Here is a 22,688-nt window from a genome sequence, read left to right on the forward strand (position 1 = left end):
CCAGCTGCGGGTGCAAAGAAGCTTCGACTGGACAGAAGAAGCTGAGGTTTCTGCAGGAACGAAAAGGGCTAGAGACTTCCCCTTTGGTGGACGGATCCCTCTCGCCTTGGAGAGTCGTGCAGAAGTGTTTTCCCGCCGAAAGGACGCCAACAAGCCTTGCTAGGCGCAAATCGTGCGTTTGGCGTTTTTGGACGCTGCTGGGGCCCAGAAGGGACCAGGAGGTCGCAAATTGGACCTGAAGAGAGAGGGGACGTCGAGCAAGACAAAGAGCCCTCACTGAAGCAGGTAGCACCCGGAGAAGTGCCAGAAACAGGCACTACGAGGATGCGTGAAACGGTGCTCGCCGAAGTTGCACAAAGGAGTCCCACGTCGCCGGAGACCAACTTAGAAAGTCGTGCAATGCAGGTTAGAGTGCCGTGGACCCAGGCTTGGCTGTGCACAAAGGATTTCCGCCGGAAGTGCACAGGGGCCGGAGTAGCTGCAAAGTCGCGGTTCCCAGCAATGCAGCCCAGCGAGGTGAGGCAAGGACTTACCTCCACCAAACTTGGGCTGAAGAGTCACTGGACTGTGGGGGTCACTTGGACAGAGTCGCTGGATTCGAGGGACCTCGCTCGTCGTGCTGAGAGGAGACCCAAGGGACCGGTAATGCAGCTTTTTGGTGCCTGCGGTTGCAGGGGGAAGATTCCGTCGACCCACAGGAGATTTCTTCGGAGCTTCTGGTGCAGAGAGGAGGCAGGCTACCCCCACAGCATGCACAAGCAGGAAAACAGTCGAGAAGGCGGCAGGATCAGCGTTACAGAGTTGCAGTAGTCGTCTTTGCTACTATGTTGCAGGTTTGCAGGCTTCCAGCGTGGTCAGCGGTCGTTTCCTTATCAGAAGGTGAAGAGGGAGATGCAGAGGAACTCGGATGAGCTCTTGCATTCGTTATCTAAAGTTTCCCCAGAGACAGAGACCCTAAATAGCCAGAAAAGAGGGTTTGGCTACCTAGGAGAGAGGATAGGCTACTAACACCTGAAGGAGCCTATCAGCAGGAGTCTCTGACGTCACCTGGTGGCACTGGCCACTCAGAGCAGTCCAGTGTGCCAGCAGCACCTCTGTTTCCAAGATGGCAGAGGTCTGGAGCACACTGGAGGAGCTCTGGACACCTCCCAGGGGAGGTGCAGGTCAGGGGAGTGGTCACTCCCCTTTCCTTTGTCCAGTTTCGCGCCAGAGCAGGGGCTAAGGGGTCGCTGAACCGGTGTAGACTGGCTTATGCAGAATTGGGCACCTCTGTGCCCAACAAAGCATTTCCAGAGGCTGGGGGAGGCTACTCCTCCCCTGCCTTCACACCATTTTCCAAAGGGAGAGGGTGTCACACCCTCTCTCAGAGGAAGTTCTTTGTTCTGCCATCCTGGGCCAGGCCTGGCTGGACCCCAGGAGGGCAGCTGCCTGTCTGAGGGGTTGGCAGCAGCAGCTGCAGTGAAACCCCAGGAAGGGCAGTTTGGCAGTACCAGGGTCTGTGCTACAGACCACTGGGATCATGGGATTGTGCCAACTATGCCAGGATGGCATAGAGGGGGCAATTCCATGATCATAGACATGTTACATGGCCATATTCGGAGTTACCATTGTGAAGCTACATATAGGTAGTGACCTATATGTAGTGCACGCGTGTAATGGTGTCCCCGCACTCACAAAGTTCAGGGAATTGGCTCTGAACAATGTGGGGGCACCTTGGCTAGTGCCAGGGTGCCCTCACACTAAGTAACTTTGCACCCAACCTTTACCAGGTAAAGGTTAGACATATAGGTGACTTATAAGTTACTTAAGTGCAGTGTAAAATGGCTGTGAAATAACGTGGACGTTATTTCACTCAGGCTGCAGTGGCAGGCCTGTGTAAGAATTGTCAGAGCTCCCTATGGGTGGCAAAAGAAATGCTGCAGCCCATAGGGATCTCCTGGAACCCAATACCCTGGGTACCTCAGTACCATATACTAGGGAATTATAAGGGTGTTCCAGTAAGCCAATGTAAATTGGTAAAAATGGTCACTAGCCTGTTAGTGACAATTTGGAAAGAAATGAGAGAGCATAACCACTGAGGTTCTGATTAGCAGAGCCTCAGTGAGACAGTTAGTCACTACACAGGTAACACATTCAGGCACACTTATGAGCACTGGGGCCCTGGGTTACCAGGGTCCCAGTGACACATACAACTAAAACAACATATATACAGTGAAAAATGGGGGTAACATGCCAGGCAAGATGGTACTTTCCTACACAACCCCCCCCCCCCAAACGAAGGACAATAAGACTAGCCATGACCTGATGAGTCTTCATTGTCTAAGTGGAAATATCTGGAGAGTCCATCTGCATTGGAGTGGCTACTCCCAGGTCTATGTTCCACTGTATAGTCCATTCCTTGTAGGGATATGGACCACCTCAACAATTTAGGATTTTCACCTTTCATTTGTTTTAGCCAAAGTAGAGGTTTGTGGTCTGTCTGAACAATGAAGTGAGTGCCAAACAGGTATGGCCTCAACTTCTTCAGAGCCCAGACCACAGCAAAGGCCTCCCTCTCAATGGCAGACCAACGCTTTTCTCTAGGGGTCAACCTCCTACTAATAAAAGCAACAGGTTGATCCTGGCCCTCAGAATTAAGTTGTGATAGGACTGCCCCTACTCCTAATTCAGATGCATCAGTTTGGACATAGAATTTTTTAGAGTAACAAGGGCTTTTCAGGACAGGTGCAGAGCACATGGCCTGCTTCAGCTCCTCAAAAGCTTTCTGACAGCTTGCTGTCCATAATACCTTTTTAGGCATTTTCTTGGATGTGAGGTCATTAAGAGGGGCTGCAATGGAGCCATAGTTCTTAATGAACCTCCTGTAATACCCAGTGAGGCCTAGGAAGGCTCTCACCTGAGTCTGAGTGGTAGGGGGAACCCAATCAATAATAGTTTGGATTTTCCCCTGAAGTGGTGCAATCTGTTCCCCACCAACAAGGTGTCCCAGATAAACCATCTTACCCTGCCCTATCTGGCACTTTGAAGCCTTGATAGTGAGGCCTGCCTTTTGCAGGGCCTCCAAAACTTTCCATAGGTGGACCAGGTGATCATCCCAGCTGGAGCTAAAGACAGCTATATCGTCCAAATATGCTGCACTGAAAGCTTCCAGCCCTTGCAGGACTGTGTTCACCAACCTCTGAAAAGTGGCAGGTGCATTTTTCAAACCAAAAGGCATTACAGTAAACTGGTAATGTCCTCCAATGGTTGAAAATGCAGTCTTAGGTTTAGCATCTTCTGACAATTTGATCTGCCAATGCCCTGCAGTCAAATCAAAAGTGCTTAGATACTTGGCAGATGCCAGTGTATCTATGAGCTCATCTGCCCTGGGTATAGGGTGAGCATCAGTTTTGGTTACCAAGTTGAGACCTCTATAGTCTACACAAAACCGCATTTCCTTCTTTCCATCTTTAGAATTGGGTTTTGGTACCAGTACCACAGGAGAAGCCCATGGACTGTCAGAGTGCTCAACCACTCCTAGTTCCAACATTTTCTGAACTTCTTGCTTTATGCAGTCCCTGACATGGTCAAGCTGCCTATAGATCTTACTTTTGACAGGTAAACTGTCTCCAGTATCTATAGTGTGCTCACACCAAGAAGTGGTGCCTGGCACAGTAGAGAAGAGTTCTGAAAATTGTCCTAGGAGATTTATGCAATTATCTTTCTTCTCAGCAGTAAGACAATCAGCCAAAACTACACCTTCCACAAGAGCATCTTGTTCTGTGGAAGAGAAGAGATCAGGTAGAGGATCACTGTCTTCTTCCTGTCCCTCATCAGTTGCCATGAGCAGGGTGAGATCAGCCCTGTCATAGTAGGGTTTCAGGCGGTTGACATGGAGCACCCCTAAGGGGACTCCTGGCAGTGCCTAAGTCAACCAAGTAGGTGACTTCACCCTTCTTTTCAACAATTGTGTGGGGTCCACTCAATTTATCTTGGAGTGCTCTTGGGGCCACAGGCTCCAAGACCCACACTTTCTGCCCTGGTTGGTACTGAACCAAAACAGCCTTCTGATCATGCCATTGCTTCTGGAGCTCTTGGCTGGCCTGAAGGTTTTTACTGGCCTTTTTCATGTACTCAGCCATCCTTGATCTGAGGCCAAGTACATAGTCCACAATATCCTGCTTAGGAGCTTTTAAAGGTTGTTCCCAACCCTCCTTTACAAGTGTGAGTGGACCCCTAACAGGGTGTCCAAAAAGAAGTTCAAAGGGGCTGAAGCCCACTCCTTTCTGGGGTACCTCCCTGTAGGCAAAAAGGAGGCATGGTAGAAGGATATCCCATCTCCTGCAGAGTTTTTCAGGGAGACCTATAATCATGCCTTTGAGAGTTTTATTAAATCTCTCCACCAGTCCATTTGTTTGTGGATGATAGGGTGTTGTGAACTTGTACGTTACACCACACTCCTTCCACATGGCCTTTAAGTATGCAGACATGAAATTGCTTCCTCTGTCTGATACTACTTCCTTTGGGAAGCCCACCCTGGAAAATATTCCCAGGAGGGCCTTTGCCACTGCAGGAGCTGTAGTGGTCCTTAAAGGAATTGCTTCAGGGTATCTTGTGGCATGGTCCACTACCACCAAGATAAACCTATTGCCTGAAGCAGTAGGAGGGTCAAGGGGGCCAACTATGTCAACTCCTACCCTTTCAAAGGGAACCCCAACCACAGGCAGTGGGATAAGGGGAGCCTTTGGGGTGCCAACTGTCTTGCCACTGGCTTGACAGGTTTCACAGGACTTGCAAAATTCTTTTGTGTCCTCAGACATCCTAGGCCAATGAAACGGGAACAAGTCTGTCCCAAGTTTTCATTTGTCCTAGATGCCCAGCTAAGGGAATGTCATGTGCCAGTGTTAGGAGGAACTTTCTGTACTCCTGAGGAATCACTAATCTCCTGGCAGCTCCAGGTTTAGGATCCCTATGCTCAGTGTACAAGAGGTTGTCCTCCCAGTAAACTCTGTGAGAGTCACTGACATCCCCATTAGCCTGTTTGACAGCTTGCTGTCTGAGACCCTCTAATGTGGGACAGGTTTGCTGTGCCACACTCAGCTCCTCTCTGGCAGGCCCCCCTTCACCCAAAAGCTCAGCAGTGTCTGCTTCCAGCTCCTCTGGTGTAGGTTCTGCACAGGGAGGGAATTCTTCTTCCTCAGAAGTTGAATCCACTGTAGAGGGAGGGATAGTAGGAAGTGGTTTGCTTCTACTAGCCCTAGCTTTAGGGAGCACTTGGTCCATTGTTCCAGGATCCAAGCTTCCCTGTCCTTTTTGCTTTTTGGCCTGAGCCCTTGTCAAAGCAAAAATATGCCCTGGGATGCCCAGCATTGCTGCATGGGCCTCCAACTCCACATCTGACCAAGCTGATGTCTCCAAATCATTCCCTAATAGACAGTCTACAGGTAAATCTGAAGCTACCACAACTTTCTTTGGACCAGTTACCCCCCCCAGTTGAGATTTACAACAGCCATGGGGTGGCTTTGTGTTATGTTGTGAGCATCGGTTACTTGGTACTGGTGTCCAAGTATGTGTTGTTCAGGGTGCACCAGTTTCTCAATCACCATTGTGACACTGGCACCTGTGTCCCTGTAGGCCTGGACCTCAACACCATTTATTAGGGTTAGTTGCTTGTACTTCTCCAAGTTATGGGGGCAAGCAACCAAAGTGGCTAAATCAATAGCCCCTTCAGAGACTAAAGTAGCCTCTGTGGTCTCCCTAATCAGACCAACCCCAACTAAATTACCAAAAGTGAGCCCAGCTACTCCCTTGGATTGGCTATTAGTAGGTTTGCTCCCACCACCACTGCTATTAGTATGGACACTAGGTGTAGCAGTAGGGGTTGTAGTGGTAGGAGCTGTGGTGCCTTTCTTTGGACAACTGGGATCTGTTGTCCAATGGCCTTTTATTTTACATAAATAGCACCATGGTTTCTTTTCCTTGTTCTGATTAAAGGAGGATTTGGACCCACCACCCCCACCAGAGTGTTTTTGTGGGCCTGATGAAGACTCATTTTTAGATTTGTCCCCACCCTTGTCAGAAGACTTACCATCCTTCTTTTTGTTGCCATCTTTGTCACCCCCTGTATGAACTTTTCTGTTCACTCTTGTTCTGACCCATTTGTCTGCCTTCTTTCCCAATTCTTGGGGAGAGGTCAGATCAGAGTCCACCAAGTACTGGTGCAACAAATCAGACACACAATTATTAAGAATATGCTCTCTCAGGATTAAGTTATACAGGCTGTCATAATCAGTAACTTTACTGCCATGTAACCACCCCTCCAAGGCCTTCACTGCCTGGTCAATGAAATCAACCCAGTCTTGTGAAGACTCCTTTTTGGTCTCTCTGAACTTTATCCTGTACTGTTCAGTGGTTAAGCCATAACCATCCAGGAGTGCATTCTTAAGAACTTGGAAATTATTAGCATCATTTTCTTTCACAGTAAGGAGCCTATCCCTACCTTTTCCACTAAATGATAGCCATAGGATAGCAGCCCACTGCCTTTGAGGGACATCCTGTACAACACAGGCCCTCTCAAGTGCAGCAAACCACTTGTTAATGTCATCCCCCTCCTTATAAGGGAGAACTATCTTGTGCAGATTCCTGGAATCATGCTCTTGTGCAGGATGACTATGGGGAATACTGCTGCTGCCACCATGGGTATCTAAACCCAACTTCTGTCTTTCCTTCTCTAATTCAAAAGACTGTCTATCCAAATCCAGCTGTTGCTTTTTAAGCTTCAGTCTGGTTTGTTCCACCCTCAACTTATTGAGTTCCCTCTCTAACATTCTGTCATCATGGTTGGTGGGAGGGACATTTCTAGAAACAGAGCTATGATGGGAATGAACAGAAGGAGACCTGTCCCTTACAGAAGCCACCCTAACAGCTTGGTTTACAGAAACATTACTACCAGTATGGTGAGAATATATGCTTTTGCTATGATGTGAGACAACACTATTTATTTGGTGTGGCTCATCATCATTACCATCTATGCTAGATTGTCTAGTAATGGGCAGGCTAGGAAGTTTCTTTCCTGAATCTTTTCCTGGGGGAGTCCCTGAATCAGATTGGGAACTATTAGGTACTTTTTCAACAGATGGGGCACCTATGGCCTTATCCTGTTCTCTAAGCATGTTAAGTAACAGTTCCAAGGAAGGATTCTTCCCTACACTCAAACCTCTCTCTATACAGAGACTCCTTGCTCTTTTCCAGCTAAGGTTGTCATATGCAAGTTTGGACAGATCAACACTTTGGCCTGTGCCAGACATTTTTTAGAGAGAGTTAAAGTGATAGAAAAAGAGAAAAACGTTTTCAGAACTTTTTGGAAAGACAGAAAAAAACTTTTTAAACTTTTAAGAACTTTTTGAAAGTTTAGAGGTACTTTTCAGCACTTAGAAAAGAGTGAAAAGAGGAAATGCAAAACTTTTTGGCTATGTGTATATACACTGACCTTGTTTTGTATATTTTTCTCTTATGAAAAGTACAATGACAAGAGTGGTAAGTAGTCTCAAGCACTTATTCCACCACTGCACAACCAATGTAGGAGGCTGGACTGGCTTGTAGTGAGTACCAAGGGGTACTTGCACCTTGCACCAGGCCCAGTTATCCCTTATTAGTGTATAGGGTGTCTAGAAGCTTAGGCTGATAGATAATGGTAGCTTAGCAGAGCAGCTTAGGCTGAACTAGGAGACTTGTGAAGCTACTACAGTACCACTTAGTGTCATATGCACAATATCATAAGAAAACACAATACACAGTTATACTAAAAATAAAGGTACTTTATTTTTATGACAATATGCCAAAGTATCTTAGAGTGTACCCTCAGTGAGAGGATAGGAAATATACACAAGATATATATACACAATAGCAAAAAATATGCAGTATAGTCTTAGAAAACAGTGCAAACAATGTATAGTTACAATAGGATGCAATGGGGAAACATAGGGATAGGGGCAACACAAACCATATACTCCAAAAGTGGAATGCGAACCACGAATGGACCCCAAACCTATGTGACCTTGTAGAGGGTCGCTGGGACTATTAGAAAATAGTGAGAGTTAGAAAAATAACCCTCCCCAAGACCCTGAAAAGTGAGTGCAAAGTGCACTAAAGTTCCCCTAAGGACAAAGTAGTCGTGTTAGAGGAATAATGCAGGAAAGACACAAACCAGCAATGCAACAACTGTGGATTTCCAATCTAGGGTACCTGTGGAACAAGGGGACCAAGTCCAAAAGTCACAAGCAAGTCGGAGATGGGCAGATGCCCAGGAAATGCCAGCTGCGGGTGCAAAGAAGCTTCGACTGGACAGAAGAAGCTGAGGTTTCTGCAGGAATGAAAAGGGCTAGAGACTTCCCCTTTGGTGGACGGATCCCTCTCACCTTGGAGAGTCGTGCAGAAGTGTTTTCCCGCCGAAAGGACGCCAACAAGCCTTGCTAGGCGCAAATCGTGCGTTTGGCGTTTTTGGACGCTGCTGGGGCCCAGAAGGGACCAGGAGGTCGCAAATTGGACCTGAAGAGAGAGGGGACGTCGAGCAAGACAAAGAGCCCTCACTGAAGCAGGTAGCACCCGGAGAAGTGCCAGAAACAGGCACTACGAGGATACGTGAAACGGTGCTCGCCGAAGTTGCACAAAGGAGTCCCACGTCGCCGGAGACCAACTTAGAAAGTCGTGCAATGCAGGTTAGAGTGCCGTGGACCCAGGCTTGGCACAAAGGATTTCCGCCGGAAGTGCACAGGGGCCGGAGTAGCTGCAAAGTCGCGGTTCCCAGCAATGCAGCCCAGCGAGGTGAGGCAAGGACTTACCTCCACCAAACTTGGGCTGAAGAGTCACTGGACTGTGGGGGTCACTTGGACAGAGTCGCTGGATTCGAGGGACCTCGCTCGTCGTGCTGAGAAGAGACCCAAGGGACCGGTAATGCAGCTTTTTGGTGCCTGCGGTTGCAGGGGGAAGATTCCGTCGACCCACGGGAGATTTCTTCGGAGCTTCTGGTGCAGAGAGGAGGCAGGCTACCCCCACAGCATGCACAAGCAGGAAAACAGTCGAGAAGGCGGCAGGATCAGCGTTACAGAGTTGCAGTAGTCGTCTTTGCTACTATGTTGCAGGTTTGCAGGCTTCCAGCGCGGTCAGCGGTCGTTTCCTTATCAGAAGGTGAAGAGGGAGATGCAGAGGAACTCGGTTGAGCTCTTGCATTCGTTATCTAAAGTTTCCCCAGAGACAGAGACCCTAAATAGCCAGAAAAGAGGGTTTGGCTACCTAGGAGAGAGGATAGGCTACTAACACCTGAAGGAGCCTATCAGCAGGAGTCTCTGACGTCACCTGGTGGCACTGGCCACTCAGAGCAGTCCAGTGTGCCAGCAGCACCTCTGTTTCCAAGATGGCAGAGGTCTGGAGCACACTGGAGGAGCTCTGGACACCTCCCAGGGGAGGTGCAGGTCAGGGGAGTGGTCACTCCCCTTTCCTTTGTCCAGTTTCGCGCCAGAGCAGGGGCTAAGGGGTCCCTGAACCGGTGTAGACTGGCTTATGCAGAATTGGGCACCTCTGTGCCCAACAAAGCATTTCCAGAGGCTGGGGGAGGCTACTCCTCCCCTGCCTTCACACCATTTTCCAAAGGGAGAGGGTGTCACACCCTCTCTCAGAGGAAGTTCTTTGTTCTGCCATCCTGGGCTAGGCCTGTCTGGACCCCAGGAGGGCAGCTGCCTGTCTGAGGGGTTGGCAGCAGCAGCAGCTGCAGTGAAACCCCAGGAAGGGCAGTTTGGCAGTACCAGGGTCTGTGCTACAGACCACTGGGATCATGGGATTGTGCCAACTATGCCAGGATGGCATAGAGGGGGCAATTCCATGATCATAGACATGTTACATGGCCATATTCGGAGTTACCATTGTGAAGCTACATATAGGTAGTGACCTATATGTAGTGCACGCGTGTAATGGTGTCCCCGCACTCACAAAGTTCAGGGAATTGGCTCTGAACAATGTGGGGGCACCTTGGCTAGTGCCAGGGTGCCCTCACACTAAGTAACTTTGCACCCAACCTTTACCAGGTAAAGGTTAGACATATAGGTGACTTATAAGTTACTTAAGTGCAGTGTAAAATGGCTGTGAAATAACGTGGACGTTATTTCACTCAGGCTGCAGTGGCAGGCCTGTGTAAGAATTGTCAGAGCTCCCTATGGGTGGCAAAAGAAATGCTGCAGCCCATAGGGATCTCCTGGAACCCCAATACCCTGGGTACCTCAGTACCATATACTAGGGAATTATAAGGGTGTTCCAGTAAGCCAATGTAAATTGGTAAAAATGGTCACTAGCCTGTTAGTGACAATTTGGAAAGAAATGAGAGAGCATAACCACTGAGGTTCTGATTAGCAGAGCCTCAGTGAGACAGTTAGTCACTACACAGGTAACACATTCAGGCACACTTATGAGCACTGGGGCCCTGGGTTACCAGGGTCCCAGTGACACATACAACTAAAACAACATATATACAGTGAAAAATGGGGGTAACATGCCAGGCAAGATGGTACTTTCCTACAGTTAGAAACAAGGAAACTAATCAGGTACGGACCTTAACGTTAATTTGCATGCTTTTTATTTTTAAATTAGCAGTAGCAGAATACGAGCACCATATATGTAAATAAAGGAAAACAACGTTCTGATTGTATTTAGATGTATTGTGGCTGAGCTGCGGACCGCCCTGACAGAGTGCTCTTCCTAGCTGTCAGTCTGGTGGACTCCCGCTGCACATATTTAGATGTTACAGTTCTACAGGCAGTTCTCCAGGCTACGTATTGCTGAAGGATGGTGGCCGTCGCGGGACCCAATGGGCATCGTACAATAACAGTGGCAAGTCACACACGCACTTTACCTTAGTCATATGTGCCCTCCTACACAAAACACTACACCACATACTAGATACACACCATTATCCATTGCCAACCACTACAACACGTAAATGCATAAAACCCATATTGCTGTACATCCATAACATACACTATCACCACTACACCCACACACAATACAACCACGACAACCAACATGACTACACACTCATCTACACAAACACAGACAATATCACAACTACATACATCACAACAAGGACCGCCACACAACAGAAACCTGAATGTTGCACACAACACAACACACAAACTATCATACACAATAACATCAGACCCATATGCAAGTGGCATACATACTGACAAAACCACACCACCCACTACAGCTCCCTCCACCTCACTGAACCAAACCAATCGTACACATACATGTACGGACTTACAAACACAACTGGTAGAGAAACTACAGGTCCCCTTGCAATCTGCACACATGAGCATAGTTGACAAGTGCAATTGTGACATTATTGTAGTGCCAGCATTCATTTGGCTAATGGATACTGACACCATAATGTCAGTTGTGTATGTGTTCAATTTATGTTTTGTGCCAATGTGTCCCCATTCATGTTTGACACAATTGTCTTCCTGACATATGATTGTCATAGTAATTTAAGAAAATTACTGTTACATGTATATGACTGCCGTGGTCCTGAGCTCATGTGCAGTGACCACACAACGTACACAGACAATGCGAATGTCCTACTTTCCAGTACGGCGACGTGGGGGTTGGTTTTGTTTTCTCCGTGGTCCAGTGGCAAGCAGCGCCGAAGGTAGAGTCCAGTTGTATCCAGTCAAAAAAAGAAGTAGAATCGGGGAAAAAAGGTACGTTTTTACCTCATTTTCACCCCAATCTGCCAACTCAGGTTTACCGCCCCAGTTGGCTTGGCAGTAAGGCATGTCAAAATCTGCTCAGCGGTAACAGTGGCTGGAGTCCCGCCACCAGCTACAATTTCCAATGGGGCCGTCGGCCCAGGTGGAGATTCCTGGTGGAGTCGGCGTGATTTGGAGGGGGAGGGGGATCGTCTAATGCCTATGGGACCGCCAACATCTAAATCGGGCAATGGAAAACAGACGGCGGGACCGTTAACAGCAAGATCTAAATCAGGCCCAAAGTAGGGAGTCCCGCTCACAAATTTCCCCAATAAACAAGAAAAACGAGCAATTCACGCATGGCCTGGACATTCCGTTGGTATTGAGTGATGTCCAGTACACCTTTTACATTGTAATGGCCCTGTATTAAACCAATCATGGTTTCCAAATTACCTCAGAATCAAGGGGGGTAGAAACTGATCTGGCAAGATGTTGCAACATGTCTGTTGCTCCATTTTCTAGTCCTTCCCTTCAGGGTAGTTAACCCCCACCCCACCATTCCTGGTGAAACTAAATACCAGGTAGCTTAATCATAGAAGCAAAAGCTGCCCACAGTTGAGATTTCTAATAGAATCAACTACTGAGCAACTCACCCTTTTAACAGAGATTTTCCCAGCTCTGAAGGCTTTCATTTTTATTGTTAAAAGAGCCAACCATCATAACCTTAAATGTTTGGACATTAGTCCTTAGTCAAAGTGTGTCTTCAAGGCTACATAACTGACATTTCAGCACATGCATGAAATGAGAACAGCGTCATCTGCGTATAGTAGTAGCAGACAGCAAGTGTCCCCTATTCCAGGAGTATCTGCAGGTTGCCTTATGTTCATTCTAAACCCATTTATATAAGGGTTGAAAAGAAAGGGATCTAATACAAAGCCCTGGCAGACTACACTGTGTGGTCTAACAGATGTAGTGCACTCCCTTTGACTTCCTTAACACAATGTTGAATGTAGAGGGGCATAACTTCTCTAGAAGAACCGATGTTCTTCCTCAAGCCAATGTTTTGGCGTGCCAACCAGATCACAAACAATCAAGAGATCCATGATTGCTATTCGTTGCTCAAACTACATGTGTATACCTTCCAATTTGTTTATCAATTTTATGAGAAGCTCAAGAGTAGAAGTATGAGGTTTGTGTAGGAGGCACTATGTGTAGGAATAGGATTTAAGGACAATAGTGCAACCAAGCTCTGTACTAGAATGGAATGGGGGGTTGAATGGTAGGTGGTTGGAAGGAGACAGGATAACCAGGAGATGAAGATTCAGGAGTGTATTTGATTGGGGATCGATATCATTGGGGAAATATGGTACATATGGTGCAAAAAAGACTGTTTTAATTTACATGTGGTGGAGGATGAGGGAAGGTGCTTGCCTTATGTGGTCTAGGATCTTGTTAAATATTTTCTGGGTGTCCTGGTATGCTTCTTGGACATTATCTGGGCATTTTGTTAATTATTGCTGCTATAATATTATGCACTGCATGAATTAGTTATTAGACTATTATTGAAAAGCATCAGTTAAGGCGATGCTGTAAAAACAAATATAATATGATTGAGGAAATGTAGAGGTATGAATGGGGTTTCCATTATATTTTATTATTATAGTTTTCCTCACTCCTTTAAGAGAAATATATATAATCTAAATGCGGATTCAAAGTTTGATCTTTGCCTCATTGTTTTTGAATGTTCTAACACCTCAACTGAACACACCTGCACAGACGCATTTACAAGCTTTTCCCACAAGAGTGTATCCATGTTTTTGTTAAAGAGATGTATTTGTTTATGCATGTGATCGATGCTTTCAACCTGTCCTATCTATCCTAAAGAATTGCTTTTTTGTTTTGCTGAGTGAAGTTGAGGCAGCAAGAAAAAATATATATGGCAATGTTACAATATAAACATTAACTATGTTGTGTAGTGTGCTGCCATCCCAGATACAATCACAAAATTGTAGCTTTCCTACCTTATTAGTTATCCCTCTGAGTTTTTATTCCAAGGAAACTGTTGATGTAAACCACAGTATGAACTTGGCAACCCTTCCCGAAAGAAAAAAAAATGGAAAAGTTCCCAGGATTCATGAATAAAAAGAGGAGAACCATGAACTCTGTCCACAACTTTACATATTTTTTTGTATTTGGATTGAAACCAAGCCTAGCATAAAATAGTACCACTCTAATATTATTTTTCAGTTTATGTAAGAACACATGCGCTTCTTCAATTCACAGAGTAAAGTATTACAGCTTAAAGTATGGGAGTGTGTTCAATGTTGGGTTCTTAAGAACAAAGCATTCTTTGTGGTTCAAGGCCGCCATTACTCACTGCATTTTCCGTTCATTACTGATGACCCTTAAAAAAAAAAGGAATGCATTTTTCTTAGAAACTAATTCCCAAGAAGCAGCACCCAAGTTGTAAACATTGCTACTAGTTGACCTTACCTGCTATAGTTTTCACATACTTGCTTGTATAACTCTTGGGTAATCCTGATGCCTTCATTTTTAGGTCTCTGCATACCAGACAGCACAGCTGTCTGGTTTGCCAAAGACATCTTGGGGACTTTCAGACAGTTGACCAAGGAATGCATTCCGCTCGTTGATTACCATTGGCTTTGCAGTTTGTATGTCACAGGTTCTGGCTTTCTATTTGCTGGCTTTATTTGCTTTAGGCTATCCAGGTTCAGTTAGTACCTCCTGTTGCCTAAACTGTGTTTTCTGAATTCTTTCACACACTTCCTTTAACAGGCCTTTAAATGTTGTTCTTATCTCGTCACATTTGTGTGTATTCAGAGGCAGAGGTCAAATGCCAGGCAAGTTCTTCCAAGGGCACCTGTTTACTTTTCTTTCTCTGACTTCAAAGTGAGAGGATTTGTGAAAATCTTGCTTGATACTGGGGGGTATGAAAGAGTTTTTTTCTAGCACATCACAATATTTAAATGAACTGTGTAAATATTTCAGAATATATCAGAATTATGAACACATAAATGAAGCACTCTTTTGTCATCGCTTAAGTGTGTTGTAAACAAATACTTTAATATATCAAAATGAATCACTAAACTAGGTGAGCAATTTCCACACATTTTTGTCTGTGTAGTTCTATTAGTAAAACTGTATGGCTGTGCAGATTTAATGGTCATTTCAATTGAAAATGTGTTGTCTGTAATGGCAGTGTGCTACCAAACCATGAATGCTCCACTCTACCCCACTCCACTGTGCACAACTCCACTTTATATCACTGCATGCCTCCCCTCTCCACCCTATGCCACTTCACTCCATGCCTCTTCACGGCTCTACTTTGCACAACTGGACTCTTCGCCACTGCATTCTACACCACTTCAGTCTAGGCCACACCAATCTACTCTGCACAACTCCACTGTAGGCCACTCTAATACACTGTCTCTACACCATTGCATTTAATGCCAATACTATGTATGCCAATGCACTTTACTCTGTAACCCCCAACTCTGTGCCTCTGTACTCTACGGCAGTCTAATCTACCACTGTACTTTATGCCGCTGCACTCTACACCACTTTACACTCTATGCCACTTTGCACTGCTGCACTCTACTCTGCACCACTCCACTCTATACCACTTCACTCTACTCTGAAGCAATTTACTCAATGCCACTGCACTCTATGCCTTTCTACTCTTAACCACTGCACTCTATGCCAATGCACGCTCCACAACTGCATTGTCACTACACTTTAAGCCACTGCACCCTACTCTGCATCACTGTACTCTGTGCCACTGCTGTCTATGCCACTCTTCTCCACTGCAGTTTGACATTCTACTGTGCAACACTACACTCTCCGCCACTGAACTCCACGCCACTCTACTATGTACTACTCCAATCTACCCTACTCAACTCTACACCACTCCACACCACTGCACTCTATGCTACTGCACTGTACCTCACAATGCTCTACTCTGCTACTCTACACCATTCTATGCCACTGCACTCTAAGCCACTTGACTCTACTCTGCACTCTATGCCACTCTACTCCGCACCAATGTGCTCTGCACCACTCACCTCCATGCCACTCCACTCTGCACCATTCTGCCACTCCACTCTGCAGCACTCTAATTTGCGCTACTGCATCCTGTGATGGTGCATTGTACACTGCTGTATTCAGTGCCACTGCACTCCATTCCACTATCCTCTGCAACACTCTATGCCAGTGCACTCTACACCAGTCCACTCTACTCTGTCACTCCAATGAATGCCACTCTACGTGATTCCACACTATGCCACTCCAATACACACCACTTTCTGCAACTTAACTCTTCGCCATTCCACTCTGACATTTTATGACACTCTCCTCTGCACCACAAACTTTTAGTCATGATGAACAGCAGCCACACTGGTGTACAATATGACTAAAACACATTGGCAAAGCCAATAGCTCTTGCAAAGGAGAAACCTATTGGCTTTGCCAATGCTTGTTAACATTTATTTCCAATATAAGGGAGATTTGATTAGCAACTTTGGTTTACTGCTGCTATCAGACACTAATGACTGATGGCGGCTGGAGACATTTGAAAGTGGTGGAGCGCAGAAAGTCAATATTATGACCCACAAAAAGGCATAGTGAGAAACTAGCAGATGAGTTGGCGCCGTACCACAGCGAAAGTGGAGCTGCATATGTGCCAGCCCTTCAGTATACTATCACTTCCTTTCTTTCCATGGAAACTTGGATCGCCTCACCCAATTTTGCTGGCTCTTTGTCAGCTGTTGAAGGGAGGTTTGCCACATTCAGTCATAGACAACCTCCAGACCATGGCAAAGCTCCTGACATTGTTGGGTTCACTATCAATGAGCTAAAGTTGTTTCCGACCCCTTTGCAGAGGCTTCCATTAGAAACAGTGTAGTTTATGGCTTTCCCTCCACTGCAATGAGCCCAGGACATTTTGACTATGATCCCAATGTTTCAGCCTTGGTCCTAGATCTTAGGTACAGCAGCTCTGAAGCTTCTCTGCATCTTAGCCTCTTTCATCCTCCTAGTCAGCTATTCAGGGTGGCATATGTGGGCTCCGCAATGGAATCTGAAGTTCCAGTGGAAATCTGACAGATGCGATCTAGATCTTGAGACAACGTGTCCCAGTTGTGCTATGGAGCTAATCTTGGGGTATTGGAGATCAGAAGACCCTGATCTATTGACTGAAGCTTGGCTCCACATCAATTTGTTGGAGTTGCGGGCTGTTCGTCGTGCTATGAAGGCCCTCCTAGCAATCATCCAGGAGAGGCTAATGTAGGTTCTCACGGACAACACCACCCCCATGTGGTATTGTAAAAAGCAGGGTGGAATGGGGCCCTGGTTTCATGTCCGGAGACATTGTGCCTTGGGAGTTGGTAGGAGCACCAGTACATTGCCCTGATTGCAAATCACCCAGCATGCAATGGCAGACTAGCTGGCAGACCACGAGTGGCATCTACATCCCATAGTGGCACAGGGTATCTTCCAATAGTGGGGAGAACCCTTGCTAGATCTTTTTTACCACCATCAAGAATGTGCAATTTCAAAAGTTTTGTGCCTTCGAGTTTCCACATGAACACTCGAGTTCCAGCTCGAATGGATCACAGCACTCCTGTATGCTTTCCTGCTCCTGCTCTTGCTCATGCCTCTCCTGGGTTCTGAAATAGATCACAAACCACTCCGCCCAAGTCACCACAGTGTCTATGGACTGGGACAGTGGTACCTAAAACCTCTGGGCATGAGCATCTGTCCTCCGAAAAGGCTACAACTTAGGGAGGGTCCCTCACCCAAATCTGCACAATCTATTCCTACATGCACGGAAATTGAGCAGCGGCAGGTGACTGCATTTAATCTGCCACCTGAGGTGGTTGAAGTCATCCAGAGGCCACTCCACTAAATCCATTTCTGCTGGCACTGGAATACTTTTGTGACCTTGGGTGACACTTGTAAAACTGATCCTTTACAATCAAAGCTGTCAGGTGTTCTTTTCTTTTGTTTATTTTATCTTCGGCCAGCAAGGCCTTGCGGTGGGAAATATTAAAGGTATAGGCTGACCTTTTTGTCTTTTCTAAGTTTACTTGACCTTGTTTAAACCACCTGTTGTGATGAGATTGATTAAAGGTTTGACACACATGTCCCCTCTCAAGCCGTTTGCAATGTCATAGTGGCACCTTAACTTGGTCTTGACGTTTTTCATGTATACGTCTTTCGAGCCAGTTCATAGTTGCCTGCTGTGTCTCCTGACTTTGAAGACTGTTTTCCTCATTACAATTACATCAGCTAATCGCATAAGTGAACTCTGGGCACTTTCAGTGTAACCACCTTATACCATCTCTAGCCCGAACAGGGTGGTACTGAAAGGTGCGACTCCCTTTCACTTTCAGAAACAACAAGGTGATGGGTGGAATGCTTGAATGAATGTCAGACACTGGCAATCACTCGGGCCACATCATAATCCATCGTTTTTGCCTGAGATTAATTCAAGGATTCCATCCATCACCTTGTTATTTTTGCATTTGTTGCCCTAAGTGCACCAGGTATTCCCAGGCTTGAGTCCCGGGCTCATTGTGCCACTAGAACCAAGCTATACTTGGCTGAAGAACCCATAACTAGGTTGAAACCAGTCCTAGGTTCCTGTGTTCCTGTTTGGTGGGGATCTGGCCTGACAGTTTGGGCTAGACTGTTCCCATCAGGAGCAGGGTCAAGACTGATTTGTATATGGCTTGGTCCAAACCGAAGTGGGCAAAAACAATGGATTGTGGTGCGGCCTGAGTGACTGCTTTTAGCTGAGATTAATTAAAGCATTCCACCTATCACCTTGTTGTTTTTGCATCTGTGTCCCATTCACAGTGAGCAATCCATCACTTTACTAGTGTTCTTTTTTCCCTCTCACCTCTTCATCCTGCCAAGGAACACTGTGTGGGCAATCAACTATGTGTGGGGTTCTCCTGGGCCAAGAAACGGAAGGCTGTACAGAAGCAGACCCTGTGGAAGTGGATAGTCCTTAGCATCAAGTTCTTCTTTGCACTGGCCAAAAAAGCAGCCACAGGAAGGGCTGAGATCCCATTCCACCTAGGCTAAGGCTACTACCATCATGTTGGCTCCCAGAATGCTGTCCTTTACATCTGCCAGGCTGCAACATGCATGTCAGAGTATACATTCATAAAGCACCGCTCCCTTGACACCCAGGTCCATGAAGAAGAGTGTTTTGCTTCCTCAGTCCTGAAGCACTTTTTTGCTGAGTCCAGTTCACACAGCCTCCTACTGGATAGGTACTGCTTTGGTATTATTGTAGGGTGAGGAATCTGATTTTATCCACTAGAATAACAAGGTTCTTAACTTAGGTCATGCTCTTTCTGGTGGATAATCTATATAACTGTGTATCCTCCTGTGCAGGGATAGAGCTCATATGCACCTATGTGCCATCACTTTTGGGGCGATACAGAGCTGCATGGCACAACCTAGTAGCATTCAGGGGCACACTTATGAAAAGTTTCAGGATCCAGTCTGTTACCTGGGGAGTATGTTTAGATAGAGTGTCCACTAGGAAGAGTGTTACCAAAGCTAAGTAGCCTGTTCTTCCGTTCAAGATACTTATAAAGTCAAAACAGAACATAGAAAAATTCCAAATCAATACAGAAAAAAGGAGTACATTTGAATATATAAAATGACCCCAAAAATGTCAAAAATCCAATAAGGAAAGTTGGAGTTGTGAATTTTAAACTTTTAAGGTTCAACGTAATGCCAAAAAGCCTTATGCATCAGCCATGGTTATCTGGGTGCACATGACCTGCAATTAGGCACAAAGTAAGGCTGACCACTATGGAATGAGCACGGGCCGGATGCAAAAAACAGGTTTCACCCAGTCGTGACTTTTACCATCAGACTTAGGCCCTCGTTACAACCCTGGTGGTCGGTGATAAAGTGACGGTAATACCGCCAACAGGCTGGCGGTAACTACCACCAAATTATGACCATGGTGGTGACAACTCAGATAGACAGCCACTTTACCACACCGGCTGCCAGGGCGGATACAACAGCCACCACGGCGGTAGCTGCCTACAGCCAAGTGTACCACCATAATATGAGCCTGGAAACCGCCACCTTTTCCGGGGCGGTACCAACGACATCAAATGCCTGGCAGAAACTGAGCTCAGAAGTCAAAGGACTCACCATTGGAGACACATGGAACAATCACGCCGCCATGGAGCCTGAACTTCAGATCTTCCCCATGCTCTTCTACGTCCTGCTCCACCACGAACACCAAGGACGGCGAAGCCGACCACGGTGAGTACAGCCGCCTAGCACACAGGGGATGGGGGAGGAAAAAGAGAGTGTCACACACACGCACAACACACACACCCAACACCATACATGCACAAACAGATGCAATCATATAACATATTTACCCTGTACCCCTCAGGAATAATGTAAGGACTACAGGAATTGATGAAAAATGAGTGTTAGAATATAAATATAGTAGAAATATGAAAAATCAATCTAATGGTATATACATATGTACAGTTCAAGAGACACTGCTCAGTCCATATTGTGTGTGGGCCACAGGCCATAGTCCAAGGCCCCAATTGTTACCTGCAACAACACAGAGAGAACACTGCAGGGACATCAGTTGGAAATAGGCAAGCACCTCAGGGGGACGGGGAACAGGAGGGCACATCAGCCGGCAGACGGAACAACACCACTGGTCCTGGAGGGGGCAAAATACCCTGTGCTTGGTCCTGGGGAGTGCAAGGCCATAGTCTCTCAAGTGGGTTACTTGCCCACATGCTCTGGAAGGGGCAACATGCCCTGTGGTTGATCCTGGGGAGTGCAAGGCCACAGTTTCTCAAGTGGGTGACTTGCCCACATGCTCTGGAGGGGACAACATGCCCTGTGCCTGATCCTGGGGAGTGCAAGGCCACAGTCTCTCAAGTGTGTGACTTGCCCGCGTGCTCTGGAGGGGGCAAAATACCCTGTGCTTGGTCCTGGGGAGTGCAAGGCCATAGTCTCTCAAGTGGGTTACTTGCCCACATGCTCTGGAAGGGGCAAAATGCCCTGTGGTTGATCCTGGGGAGTGCAAGGCCACAGTTTCTCAAGTGGGTGACTTGCCCACATGCCCTGGAGGGGGCAACATGCCCTGTGCTTAATCCTGGGGAGTGGAAGTCCGCAGTCTCTCAAGTGGGTGGCTTATCCACTGGTTCTGGAGGGGGTATCATGCCCTGTGCTCTTGCTCCTGGGGAGGATGGGGTGAGTGGGTGGCTTGCCCACTGGTTCTGGAGGGGGCATTGTGCCCTGTGCTCTTCATCCTGGGGAGGATGGGGTGAGTTGGTGGCTTACCCACTTGTTCTGGAGGGTGCATCGTGCCCTGTGCTCTTCATCCTGGGGAGTGCAAGCTCACAGTCTCTCAGCTGGGTGTCATTCCCACAGGATTTGCAGGGGGCAGGCCGCACAGCAGCCCATGGAGGCAGGACTACAGGCTGTCCGCCGGCGGTGATGGCTGCTCAGTGGTGGTGGTGGTAGTGGTGCTGCTGCAGCTGCTGGAGAGGGGAGGTGCCAGCCCATCCCCTGCAGCCTCGGACGGCTGCCCACTGCTGGTTGTGGTGGTGCTGCTGCTGCTAGCGGTGGTGGGGGGAAGCTCCAGTCCATCCCCAGCAGCCTCGGACAGCTGCACAACCATGGTTGGTGGTGGGGGCTCCGACTGAGTCCCTGCACCAGGCCCCTTGTCCTTCCTGCCTGCTGGTGAAGGCCCCTTGCCCTTCCTCTCTGCACTTGGGGCAGGCTCTTTGCCCTTCCTGGCAGCACTTGGGCCAGGCTCCTTGCCCTTCGAGGCAGCAGCTGGGGATGGCTCTCTGCCCTTCCTGGCAGCAGTTGGGGATGGCTCCTTGCCCTTACTGGCAGCAGTTGGGGATGGCTCCTTGTCCTTCCTGGCAGCACTTGGGGCAGGCTCCTTGCCATTCCTGGCAGCAGCTGGGGATGGCTCCTTGCCCTTCCGGGCAGCACTTGGGGTAGGCTCCTTGCCCTTCCAGGCAGCAGCTGGGGTAGGCACACTTTCTTTGAGGCTGGCTGGTGCCCTGGATCCTTTCCCACCACAAGTGGGTGTGGAGACTACTGGGCCCGTGGACTAGGTGGCTGAGGTGCTTGCCTGGGTTTTTGGCACCCTGGCCAGACGTGAAGGATGGGGGTGTGGGGTAGGGGTAGGTAAGAGGTCAATGGTGGAGAGGAAAAGCTTCTTAGGGACACTGGGGTGGGAAGAGGGAGAAGGTTTGGGAGTGGAGGAAGAGGGAGTGGTTGTAGGAGGTGTCTGTCTGTTGTATTTGGGTGCAGGTGCATGGGCTGGATGCTGTTGTGAGGTGGGTGGCTGTTGGGTGTCTGAGTGCTTGCGTTTGTGTACCTTGGGGGGGACAGACACAGTGGGAGAGGACACCAGGGATGTGTGCATGGCTGTTGTAGTGGTGTCTGCAAGTGAGGTGTGTGTTCTGCTAGGTATGGTGGTGATGCTGGTAGTGCATGCAGGTGTGAGTGTAGATGGAACTGGGAGGGAGGTGGAGGAGGGGGACACAGTGGAGGCAGTGGATGTTGGTATGTCTGCATCTGGATGGTGTTTGTGTGAGTTCCTGTGGGATGAAGTGTGGTGTTTGTTTGCCTGTACCACTCTTGTGAGTTGTCTTGTGTGCATGCTCGTCTGCCTGTGTGCTTGGGATAGGTTGGGGTTGAGGGGGATGGGTTTGGGTTTGGGAAGAGGAAGTTGGAGGTGGGAAACAGGGACAATGACTGCCATCAGAGAGGAGGCCAGAGCTTGGATTGATCTCTGTTGGGATGCCAAGCCAGTGTGAATGCCCTCTAGAAATTCATTATTCTGTTGCATTTGGGCTGCCAGCCCCAGGATTGCACTCACAATGGTTGACTGCCCTACAGAGATGGATCTCAGGAGCTCAATAGCCTCCTCACTCA

The sequence above is a fragment of the Pleurodeles waltl genome, chromosome 5, assembly GCF_031143425.1.
Source record: "Pleurodeles waltl isolate 20211129_DDA chromosome 5, aPleWal1.hap1.20221129, whole genome shotgun sequence".
NCBI lineage: Eukaryota > Metazoa > Chordata > Amphibia > Caudata > Salamandridae > Pleurodeles > Pleurodeles waltl.